Source organism: Mustela lutreola, chromosome 9 (assembly GCF_030435805.1).
Source record: "Mustela lutreola isolate mMusLut2 chromosome 9, mMusLut2.pri, whole genome shotgun sequence".
Classification (NCBI taxonomy): Eukaryota; Metazoa; Chordata; class Mammalia; order Carnivora; family Mustelidae; genus Mustela; species Mustela lutreola.
In genome coordinates this window covers 107,610,078-107,621,433 of record NC_081298.1, presented here as the reverse complement: position 1 = coordinate 107,621,433, position 11,356 = coordinate 107,610,078, and the positions used below count along the sequence as shown (strand labels likewise).

At 42.6% G+C, this 11,356-nt stretch overlaps 1 pseudogene; it reads right to left on the bottom strand.

The window, feature by feature from the left end:
• Positions 1 to 3,019: 3,019 nt before the first annotated feature.
• Positions 3,020 to 3,758, bottom strand: LOC131808414 (probable non-functional immunoglobulin kappa variable 2D-24; annotated as a pseudogene).
• Positions 3,759 to 11,356: the final 7,598 nt, after the last annotated feature.

Below are 11,356 nucleotides of genomic sequence, written 5' to 3'. Positions count from 1 at the left end.
CTTTTTCCTTTCATGGGCCCTGTTTTGCAGCCTTCCTGGACAGTGTCCTGGGTATTCATTTCTGCACCAGCTCCTTTCCTACTCCCTTCTCTCTCTTCTCCATTTTTCCCAGGCTCACAAATGTTATTTTCCCATTCTTTTTTATTAAGATTATATTTATTTATTTCTGGGGAGGAGTGGCCCAGGGAGATGGCAAAACTCTTAGGTAGATACCCTGTTGAGTGGGGAACCTGACACCCGTTCCATCTCACATACCTGAGATCATGACCTGAGCCGAAACCAAGAGTCGAACGCTCAACAGACTGAGCCACCCAGGTGCTTTGATTCACCTCAATTTTCAACCCTGTCATTTTAGGAACATGGGATACTGTGCCTCAGCACATTTTTTCACCGCTCATTACCTTTTACTTAAAGTCATCCCTTGGGCATTCAGATCTAATCTTGTGACTGAAAGAAATCACAACTCTAAGTGTGACATAACTTGACTCCCTTGGAAAACATTTCAAGATCATGTCCAATTCTGTGTGAAAATGGAGAAATTCTGAGCATCTTAGTATTATTTCCTCACCTCCTTCTAAAATACATGGGTTGATGTACTATAGTGTTGGGAAAGATCGCAGCAAACCTGCTCAGTGTGGTGAAACGCATTTGCCTACAAAACAGCTTCTCTTAATAATTAGAAACCTACTTCAAGGATTGCTATTAAGGGGTCCATTTCTTTCATTCAAGGTATGTTTTATGAGGGCTTCCTCTGTGTACAGAGCAAATACATCTCCTTTCACCCCAGCTGGGAGAGCCAGGCGATAATCAACGGCATCAGTAAACATTTACTGTGTTCTGTTGGAGGGGCTATAAAGAAAAGTAAAGGAAGGAAGGGAATAAAAACTTGCTGAGTAAGAGTGTGCAGAAACTTAAAATCAGATCATGTATTAGTTAGCTATTGCCATGTGATAAATCACCCACAAAATACAGTGGCTTAAAATGGTAGCTTGTTCATGGCTGTCATGTTTATTGGTTGGCTGCACAGTTCAGTTAATATGGGCCCAGGCTTGATTGATCTTGGTTGATCTTGGCTGGCTTGCTCGTGTGCTTAAAGTTGGCTGAACCAGGAAGGTCAACAAATGCTCCTGATGTAGAGAGGCTCACATTTCTTTCCTCTCTTTTACATTTCTGTTGAGGGGGTTGCTGACCATCTTGACCTAGGAAATAGGAAATAACATACTTGCCTTTAAGTGAGGATGAAGGAGGAGCTGTTAGAACCTGAAGAAGGAAAGAGAAAGAGTGAAGACTGATGAGACCAGGGAAGTGAAGTATGATTGTGGGGCAGGGTGAAGGGCCTCAGGAGGTGGGTTGTCATGAATCAAAGTTGGAGAGTCAGGATTGCTGTGTGTTTTCCTTCAGCAGGTATGTGGAGGGTTGGGACTTTGTACCTGAAATGAAACAATAGAAGGTTGAGGAAGATCTGGCATATAGGGAGTTCTTATAAAGAAGGATCATGGAATTTCAGCTGAGGAAAGAGGGAAATGAAACTATGAAGAGCTTAGAGACAAGAAAATATATAAAGGTCAATAGATTAACTAAAAGCTAATTTTCAGAAAACAGGAAAATTATGACTGCATCGAGAGATAATAATGATGAACACGTATTGAATTATTTTACTCTATGCTGTGAGGGAACTGGGAAGATGTAAGTGGGTCAAAGGAAAAGTCAAAACACACAGGTATATTTGGAGTAAAAGAATGAACTGCTGAGAGAGGCAAGCTAGTTCTCCAAGGTGAGGTAAGACATCAGTTAAGTCACTACCAGACAGTACAGAATCATCCATTTATCAGTTACCAACAGTTTATAATGAGTTGCAAGATAGCTCAAAGATAATGACCAGGGTTGGACCCTGATAACCTGGAAAGGTATGCTACAGAGATGCCAAATTTTCCACGGAAACACAACATACATTTTTCCTATAGATTTCAGGTCTTTCTATGATGAAAGCCAGAAATTATTGGCGGTGGCATACCCAGTGGATTGAGCTTCAGAGTTCTTAGAATGGATCAAGGATAAGATACTCAAGTATTTAAAAAAATATATATTTATTTGAGAGAGAGAGGGAGAACACCTGAGGGCATGAGCAGGGGAGTGGCAAAGGGAAAAGGAGAAGCAGACTCCCCACTGAGCAGGGCTCCATCCCAGTACCCCAGGATCATGGCCTGAGCTGAAGGCATAGACTCAACCCACTGAGCCACCCAGGTGCGCCTGAGATGCTCAGCATTGTAATGATGGAGAACTTGTCATGATTTTTTGATGGCGCACCTAAGGCATGGCCATGAGCGTGACTGATCAAGATTGGGTGGGGAAGAGACGATTGGAGGAGGGTCAGCCAAACAAATAAGAGAGCAGGTAATGGAAGGGTCATATACTGAATACACTGAAACCACCCCACCAGGAATTGTGATGGGCTGAGAGAGGCTGTAGGAGGCAGATACTAAGATATTCCAGAAACCAGGAGAGACTTTGGGGCTGGTGTTTGTCTGCAATAAGGAGTGATCCTAGAGTGGTGCAGTCTACCTATCATGGTTTCAAACACCATTCTTCCACTTTCTAGGCAGGCCTAGAAGTTTATAAGAGACAGAAGGGGGCAACAGAAGGTCCCTGAGCAGGCTGTCACGGAAAAACAGAAGCTCAGGGCACTTTTAGAAGTGAGGCAGGCTATTGCCCATCTCTGTGGTTCTGAGGGTGAGAGTTGAGGGAGAAGGCGTCCAGGTGGTGAGTCCTTTTTCTTTCCCATCTTCCATATTTTTTGTTTGCCCACAGACTGATCATGTTCCTTCTGGAGCTGGTTGTGCCCTGCTGAGGCTGTTGTTTCCAAGGGGACAGGATTCTGTCTAGAGCATTCCCCTGCATGTTACTGCCCTGAGTTCCTCAGCACCTGCCTTTGACACCAGCTCAGAGCCTCTGCTGTGCCCATTCCCTGCTCAGGCAACACACATGCACAGCGGGGACGACAAAACAAAGAGGTTTATGTTCAGGCTTGAACCACTATGGGAGGCTCATGTGTACCTTGCTCGCAGTAGTAAACTCCCACATCATCAGCCTCCACCCTGCTGATGGTCAGGGTGAAATCTGTCCCTGACCCGCTGCCCCTGAACCTGTCTGGGACTCCAGTGAAATTGGTGGAAACCTTGTAGATCAGGCCCTGTGGAGACTGGCCTGGCTTCTACAGGAACCAGCTCAAATAGATGTTTCCATTACTATGTAGGAGGCTCTGACTGGCCCTATAGGAGATGGAGGCCAGCTCTTCGGGGTGACTGACAGAGTGGAGTCTGTCAGCATGACCTCTCCACTGGATCCTACAACAATGAGAGATAAGTACAGGTTATGGAGAAACATTATGAGCCATTATTATGAATTTGAATTTCATTTATATTAGGCTAAATCATATTTTGTGATTGGATTCCTACTGTAAATATATCCAGTTTCCATGGATAACCCAAGAATTGCAGAGCACAGATTGGCCACAGTTTGTTTTTTCCCACTATCTCATTAAAGCACCGTTCTTTGTTCCCTTTTATTTCTCATTATTTTCACCAATTTCAAAATTAAATTCCCCTCTTGGAGCACAATCTCACCCCTAGACAGAACACACATAGGGAGTAACAGCACTTAGCTCACCCTCCCCACTGCAATCTCCAATCTCATTCCCCTCTGCTCTTACCTGGTACCCAGAGCATCAGAAGCCCCAGGAGCTGAGAAAGGAACCTCATTCTGAGAAGCTGAACTGTTGAGTCCTAGAGTGCAATTTTGTACCATAGTTGCAAGAATTATTATGTAATAATGGTAGTGTTAGTAAACCCTGAACTCTATGGAGGGACGTGGGTGCTGATGACAAGTTGTGATAGAACTAGGACTAGTAGCCCATGTCCTATATGCTACTAGTTGTCATTTTATTTACTCTTTCATGTGTTTTCTCCCTTGGTCTTTTCTTTGCTTGCTAGCCAAGCAATCTTGAATCATACTCTTGAAAATGCTGGCCCTCCTAACGAATCCTGCTGGTGAATAATTTAGGAAGTTAAACCACTGGAAATGAATACAATCAGGAAAAAAACAAATAGGTCAATATAAGATAATATCATAAATCTTAAGATGAGTTTGAAAACTATTCATTACACATGTTAACTTAGGAATCACAATATCTAACACTGTGTGTCAAATACACTAAGGAAATCAGAATCACATTACCCATTACCATATGTGAAACCTCAATGTGTGGAAATTTGGCTGAAAATTATTCATCCACCATGTTTATTTACTGTATATCAGTTTTGAAATTATTTTTTGTATGTTGTATGTATTTTTTGTATATTTTGTATGTTCTCCTATGAATGCTTGAACTTCAAAAATATTACTACTTTCTACAAAACTTAACATGAAAACTTTAAAAGTCTCCTTTTGTGTTTGGTTGTTCATCTCAAAATTTCTTGCCATGGAATACCTAAAAAATGTAAAAACCTTCTACAGCTTCTTTCTTGATAGAGAAGACTTTGAAATTTTCCTCTGCTTCCTGTAGACTAAGAAAGACTATTCCTAATTCCTAAGAGGAATCTTTATCTCCTGTGTATGTAGGGAATTAATTGTCCCCTGTACAATAAAAGTGATTTCATCAATGTTGGTCACTGTACACCACACAAAAATCATCGGCATCTGTAAGGGTTGTAAGGAGACCCTCCATGAGGTCCACGTGGGGAACAGGGCTCTAGGAGTCTCTAATCTTGACCAGTGTCACCTCAAGGAGCAAGGACTTACACAGGGGGGTTTCATTGCACTTTCATCTCTTTGCCAGGGGACGTCCCTCTGGAAACTATAAAACTGGAAGCCAGTGTGTCATTTGTGTCCCTTGGAACAATTCTCCTGCTGCTTTGTTTATGTGAGTCCATTATTCTGGGGTCAGGGTGTGTGCGTGGAGAGTGTGAGGCTGTTATACATTCTGTAGGATTTGATCTATACATTTTCCCAGCCAAACAACACAAACTTAAAATGCTTTGGTGAAGTTGAGAGACAACAGTCCTGTATCCTGCCCAAGCCCAAATGGAAGTTCTTTCTGCTAGCCAGCAGAGGGAGTGCCCCCAACAGGAGGTCTGTTGGGTAGATTCTTGGGACCTGTGACTGAAATGTGTCCCCTTTTCTAAATAACTGCAAATACTCACCCACTGGAGGATGAACGCACAGAGAATAGTTTTGGCTCCAGGCAGCTCACATATATATGTGATTGTGTTGATCTTCTGACTTTATAAGTTATTTCTGAACCATGTGAAGCAGGTGATTTATGAGATTCAGTGATCTAGATATTTCAAAGCCCTGACTCCATATATGTAATCTGAATTCCTTCCCAATATCGTCATTTCTCTTCTTTGTTCTTTTGGAAGAAGTAAATAACTAAATGACTTTTGTAGGACCGAGATTCATGTGAATCCTTTGAAGAAATGGGAGCAATGTCTTATGTTGGCTGTGAAGGTTATTCTTGTATCGATGTTAATCCTTGGTGAGGGCCCCCAGTCCCCACACTCTAATCAGGGAAAGTGAGACAGAAGTTCCCTTTCACCACAGGCCACTTCATAATCCCTCTATTTAATAAACACTTAACTCTTTGTAGCAATTTGCATCCCCAACCCCAAATTGTCTCCTGTGAGGAATGGAACTTCTGTCCTGAGGAGTTCTCATGGACTCCTACAGCTTTCTTGTCAGTTAACAAATACTCTTCCACTGCTTTAATTTGAGATGGACTGTTTGTTTGTTGTGTGTTTGCTTTGTCCCTGTGGAAGGTTTGCTTCCTTGTTTCCTATGCCAGAGCTCTGCTTTCTCCCATGTGTCCTTCTAATAGAGAGCTCTCTCATCACGGCCCGAGGACACCTTCTGAGCTAAAGCCCTAAGCCCCCTGTTCTTTAGGGAAAATAAGGAAGCCAGATTTTCTCAATATATCTATGGCAAAATCTTTCCTTTGAGACCTGGCCTTCCCCTGAGTCAATGTGCTTGAGAGTAGACACTGACTTAGGTCCAGGAACTGAGTCAGAAGCTGTGACTTTAGGCTTCAGCAACCCTGAGCTAGTTTTCCAGTTAGAGAGACAACATACTCTGAGGGTCAGCACAATGACTTAATTTCTCATAACATGTGCTCAATTATCTACTGCCACATTCTCTCTTTCTGACATCATTCTGCCCCTGTGTATTTTGGAAAGTGGACAGCTTCTGCCTATGCAGGTTATTCTGACCATGTGTTCTGTGCTGCTTTCTGATGTCACTGTTCACAGGCATTGTTCCTTGGAGAGCAGACTCACATAGAGTATAACATGTGCGACATGGTTGGGGAATGTTCCTGACATTACCGCCTCCAGAAAGAGAAGGCAGGATTAGTCAGATGCGGAGTGGAACTTAGATCCCTGGGGGGTACAGCCCTGTGGTCGCTCTCCAGAGTGGACCTGACCAGGACACATGGGTAAGATCCTTACCCAGGGTATCATTGCTTCCTCTCCTGCTGTACCATCATGCACATGTGATGCACCTGCCAGAGATGCCAGTCTTTTCATAGTGGTTCCTCCTTTCTTTTCAGATTCCCTCACTTTCACTTTTATTTTACTTTTATTTTTATTTTCACATACATTCTTATGGAATGTATAGAAAGTCTGTCATTTTATTTTTGTCATCACTCTGGGACTTTGAAGGATTGTTTAAAGTTTGTGACAAGAAAGAAAAATGACTTCAACTTTGTTAAGGGAAGGCCTCCAATCTGGGTCTATATCCATCCCATGTGTATGTTTAGGGAGGAGACTGCTGTCCTTGCACATTGTGGAGACGGTGTCCCCACTGTCCCAGACACTGGGCACAAGGAAGCACCCGGGGATGGAGAAGATCCAGTGCACAGTAGCCAAGTGGCAGTCCCTGACAAGCCATGTGGAGGACACCAAGTACTTTCAAGGAGGAGTTTCCTCAGGGGCACAGCCTCGTGGCTCTGGGTCTGCTCACAGTGGCTTCATGTCCACACTTCATTTTCCAGAGCAGCTGCCTGTGGCTCTACAGAGTGGCATGGAGACCCTAGCTTGAGAAGAACTAGCCCATCAGGAGTGTCATCATCTAATGGAGGTGAAGGGCACAGAGAAGGAGCCCCTGTCCTCGACCAGCTGCAGACAGGGGGTTTCATGATTCCCTCCTCAGGTGTGATTAGGTTCCTAAAGCAGCTCACAGAACTCAGAGAATCACCTACTTGTGTTTACCAGTTTACTAAGGGATATGAGAGGGGATCCAGTTGAAGAGCTAGATGGAGGGATTCACAGGGCGAGGACTGGGAGGATCCTGAGAAATGGTGAGAAGGAGTTTGGTAGTTTTTAGGATCCCTTTGAGCCCCCAATGGGAAGAATTTCCAGGGACAGCAACTTTAAGTAACTGAATGCCAGACTTCCTAATGAATCCCTCTAGTGAGTGAATTCAGAAAGATAAGTCAGTGAAAAAGAAAGAAAAAAAAAAAAAAAACAGGACAAAACCAAATGGAAAATACAAGGCAGTACTGTAAATCTTAAGGTGAGTTTGAAAAACCATTCATTACAGATGTTAAAGGAAGAATTCCATTATCTACCACTATGTGTCAAGTACACTAAAAAAAAAAGGGACGCCTGGGTGGCTCAGTTGGTTAAGCAGCTGCCTTCAGGTCATGATCCCAGTGTCCTGGGATCGAGTCCCACATCGGGCTCCTTGCTCGGCAGGGAGCCTGCTTTTCCCTCTGCCTCTGCCTGCCATTCTGTCTGCCTGTGCTCGCTCTCTTTCCCTCTCTCTGAAAAATAAATTAAAAAAAATTTTTTTTTTAAATCAGAATCCCGTTTCTCCTTATCGAGTGTGAATATATGGCCAGAAATTATTCATCTGTGATGTTTATTTACTGTGTATCAGTTGAAAGTTTTCTTCTTCTTCTTCTTCTTTTTTTACAGGTATTCCTAAGAATTCTTGAATTTCAAAAATATTACCATTTCCTACAAAATGACATGAAAACTTTATGTCTCCTTTTCTTTTTGGTTACATATCTCATAATGCCTTGCCTTAAAACATCCAGAAAATGCAAAATCTTATAAAGATTTCTTTCTCATCTAAAGGCTTTGAAGTTTTCCTATACTCCTTGTAGACTGAAGGAAGAGTATTCCTAATTCTGACCAGGAGTGTTTGTGTCCTTCATGTTTACAAACTAGGTTGTATCCTGGGCAGTAAAATGGACCCTATTGAGCAGGTCGGGGTATACCACACAGAAATCACCGGCATCTCAGCAAGGGGTGTAAGAAGAACATCCATGAGGTCCAGGTGGGGAAAAGGACTCTGGAGTCTCCAATCTTGACCAATGTCACCTGAATGAGCAAGGACTCACACATGTGTGTTTTACTGCACTTTTGTCTCATTGCCAGAGGGACATCCATTTGGATCCATAAAACTGGAAGCCAGGGTATGAGTTGTGTCCGTTGGGGCAGTTCTTTTGATACTTCAGTTGTGTGAATCCATTATTCTGGGATCAGGGTGTGTGGGTGGGGAGTGTGATTCTGTTACACATTCTGTAGGACTTGATCTATAAATTTTCTCAAGCCAAATAGATCAAACTCATAGTGCTTTGGCCTAGTTGATTGACAACAGACCTGTATCCTGACTGAGCCCAAATGGAAGTTCTTTCTGAAAAAAAAGATGAGCTTATGGACCACATCTTCTTTATCCATTCATCCGTTGAAGGGCATCTTGGTTCTTTCCACAGTTTGGCGACCGTGGCCATTGCTGCTATAAACATTGGGGTACAGATGGCCCTTCTTTTCACTACATCTGTATCTTTGGGGTAAATACCCAGGAGTGCAATGGCAGGGTCATAGGGAAGTTCTATTTTTAATTTCTTGAGGAATACACTATGGAGTATTATGCCTCCATCAGAAAGGACGAATACCCAAATTTTGTAGCAACATGGACGGGACTGGAAGAGATGATGCTGAGTGAAATAAGTCAAGCAGAGAGAGTCAATTATCATATGGCTTCACTTATTTGTGGAGCATAACAAAAAGTATGGAGGACATGGGGAGTTAGAGAGAATGGAGTTGGGGTAAATTGGAAGGGGAGGTGAATCATGAGAGACTATGAAAAACAATCTGAGGGGTTTGAAGTGGCGTGGGGGGGGATGGGAGGTCGGGGTACCAGGTGGTGGGTATTATAGAGGGCATGGATTGCATGGAGTACTGGGTGTGGTGAAAAAATAATGATACTGTTATGCTGAAAATAAATAAATGGAAAAAAAAAAAAAAGATGAGCTTATCCTTTGCTGAGAACTGAGATGAAGCTATCCAGCAGAGAGAGCTTCCCCAATGGGAGGTCTGTTGAGTAGCTTCTTTGAACGTGTAACTGAAATGGGTCATCTTTTCTTTGTGTCTGTCTTTCTTTCTTTCTTTCTTTTTAAGATTTTTATTTTATTTATTTAACAAACAGAGATCACATATAGGCAGAGGCAGGCAGAGAGAAAGGGGAAGCAGGCTCTCTGCTGAGCAGAGATTCCAACGTGAGGCTCAATCCCAGGACCCTGACATCATGACCTGAGCTGAAAGCAGAGGCTTAACCCACTGAGCTACCCAGGTGCCCCAATGGGTCCCCTTTTCTAAAGAACTGGAAATTATCACCTTATAGGGGCGCCTGGGTGGCTCAGTGGGTTAAAGCCTCTGTCTTCGGCTCAGGTCATGATCCCAGGGTCCTGGGATGGAGCCCCGCATCAGGCTCTCTGCTGAGCAGAGAGCCTGCTTGCTCCTCTCCCTCTGCCTACTTCTCTGCCTACTTGTGATCTCTATCTGTCAAATAAATAAATAAAATCTTTAAAAAAATTATCACCTTATATGAGGTGATTATCACCTTATAGAGGATGCACTCACAGAGAATAATTTCGGCACCAGGTGGCTCACAAATACATATGAATGTGTTGATCTTCTGACTTTATAGGTTACTTCTCAACTATGTGAAGCGGGTCATTTCTGAACTTCAATGATCTAGATCCTTCTAGAGCCCTGATCTCCGTATGTGTAATCTGAATTCTTTCCCAATATCATCATTTCTTTTCTTTGTTTATCCTTGGAATAAATATATATGTAAATATATTTTGTAGAGCTGTCTGAGATTCTGCTGAGCCCTGGGGAGAAATGGGAGCAATGTCTTATGTTGACTGTGAAGGGTATTCTTGTATCAGTTGTAATCCTTGGGCTGCGGCCCCAGTTATCCCAGTCTGATTGGGAAAAGTTGAGACAGAAGTTCCCTTTGACTCATAATCCCTCCATTGTAATGAACTCCTTACTTTGTGTAGCAATTTGCATCCCCAACCCCAAAGTATCTCCTGTAAGGGATGGAACTTCTGTCCTAAGGATTTCTCATGAACTCCTACAGCTTTCTCATCAGTTAAAATATCCTTCCACTACTTAAATGTGAGATAGCTTGATTGTTTATTTATTTATATGTTTGCTTTTTCTCTGGAAAATTTGATGCACATGAGAGATGAAGAGGAAAGAAAACTAAAGGGAACATTAATATCTTTGATCCTTATTGAAATTGTCTGTTCTGTGCATGAGAGAGGTAACAGTTGAGTGCACATTTGAAAAATGTTAATGTATCGTGTCAAGATTCTATTTATTCATGCGTCAGTTGTGTTTGTGGGTTTTTTATTTGTTTGTTTTCTTTGTAGATTCTACATATAAATAAAGACATATGGTATTTGTTTTTCTCTGTCTGACTTGTTTTGCTTAGCATTATAGTTTCTAGGTCCATCCATGTTGTTGCAAATAACAAAATACCATTTCCTTGGCTGAGTAGTATTTCAATGTAAATGCAAACTACTTCTCAACAGAAGGAGGAGTTTATATTTGCTATGAATTTACTACGATAGTCTATTTGGGTGCTTGACCACCAAACAATTTTACTAAGTTTTCTCATGCATATTTCCTGTGGGGATAGCGTGTATAGAATACTATCTAGATAACATCATAACAGAGCCATTAGTCAAACTGGGAAAGTGGAGGTTCATAAAGTGGGAAAATAAAAAATAATAAATTCCAAACAACACTGAATAGTCTCTCACCGACAATATGACAAACATGTTTAGCTCCAAATGTATATAGATGTGCTTTCACATAAATGGCTCAGGTTTCTGAAGCTCAGCCTGTGTCACCATCCCTGACACATGCACACAGGCTGGGAGGGCCATGGTGAGGTTCAGGGCGGCTCTCCCTGGCAGGTCACCACCACTCAGCCCACAGGCTGCTCACGTCCTTTCTAGAGCTGGTTATACCCCCCTGAGGATGTTGCCTCCCAGGGCCCAGGA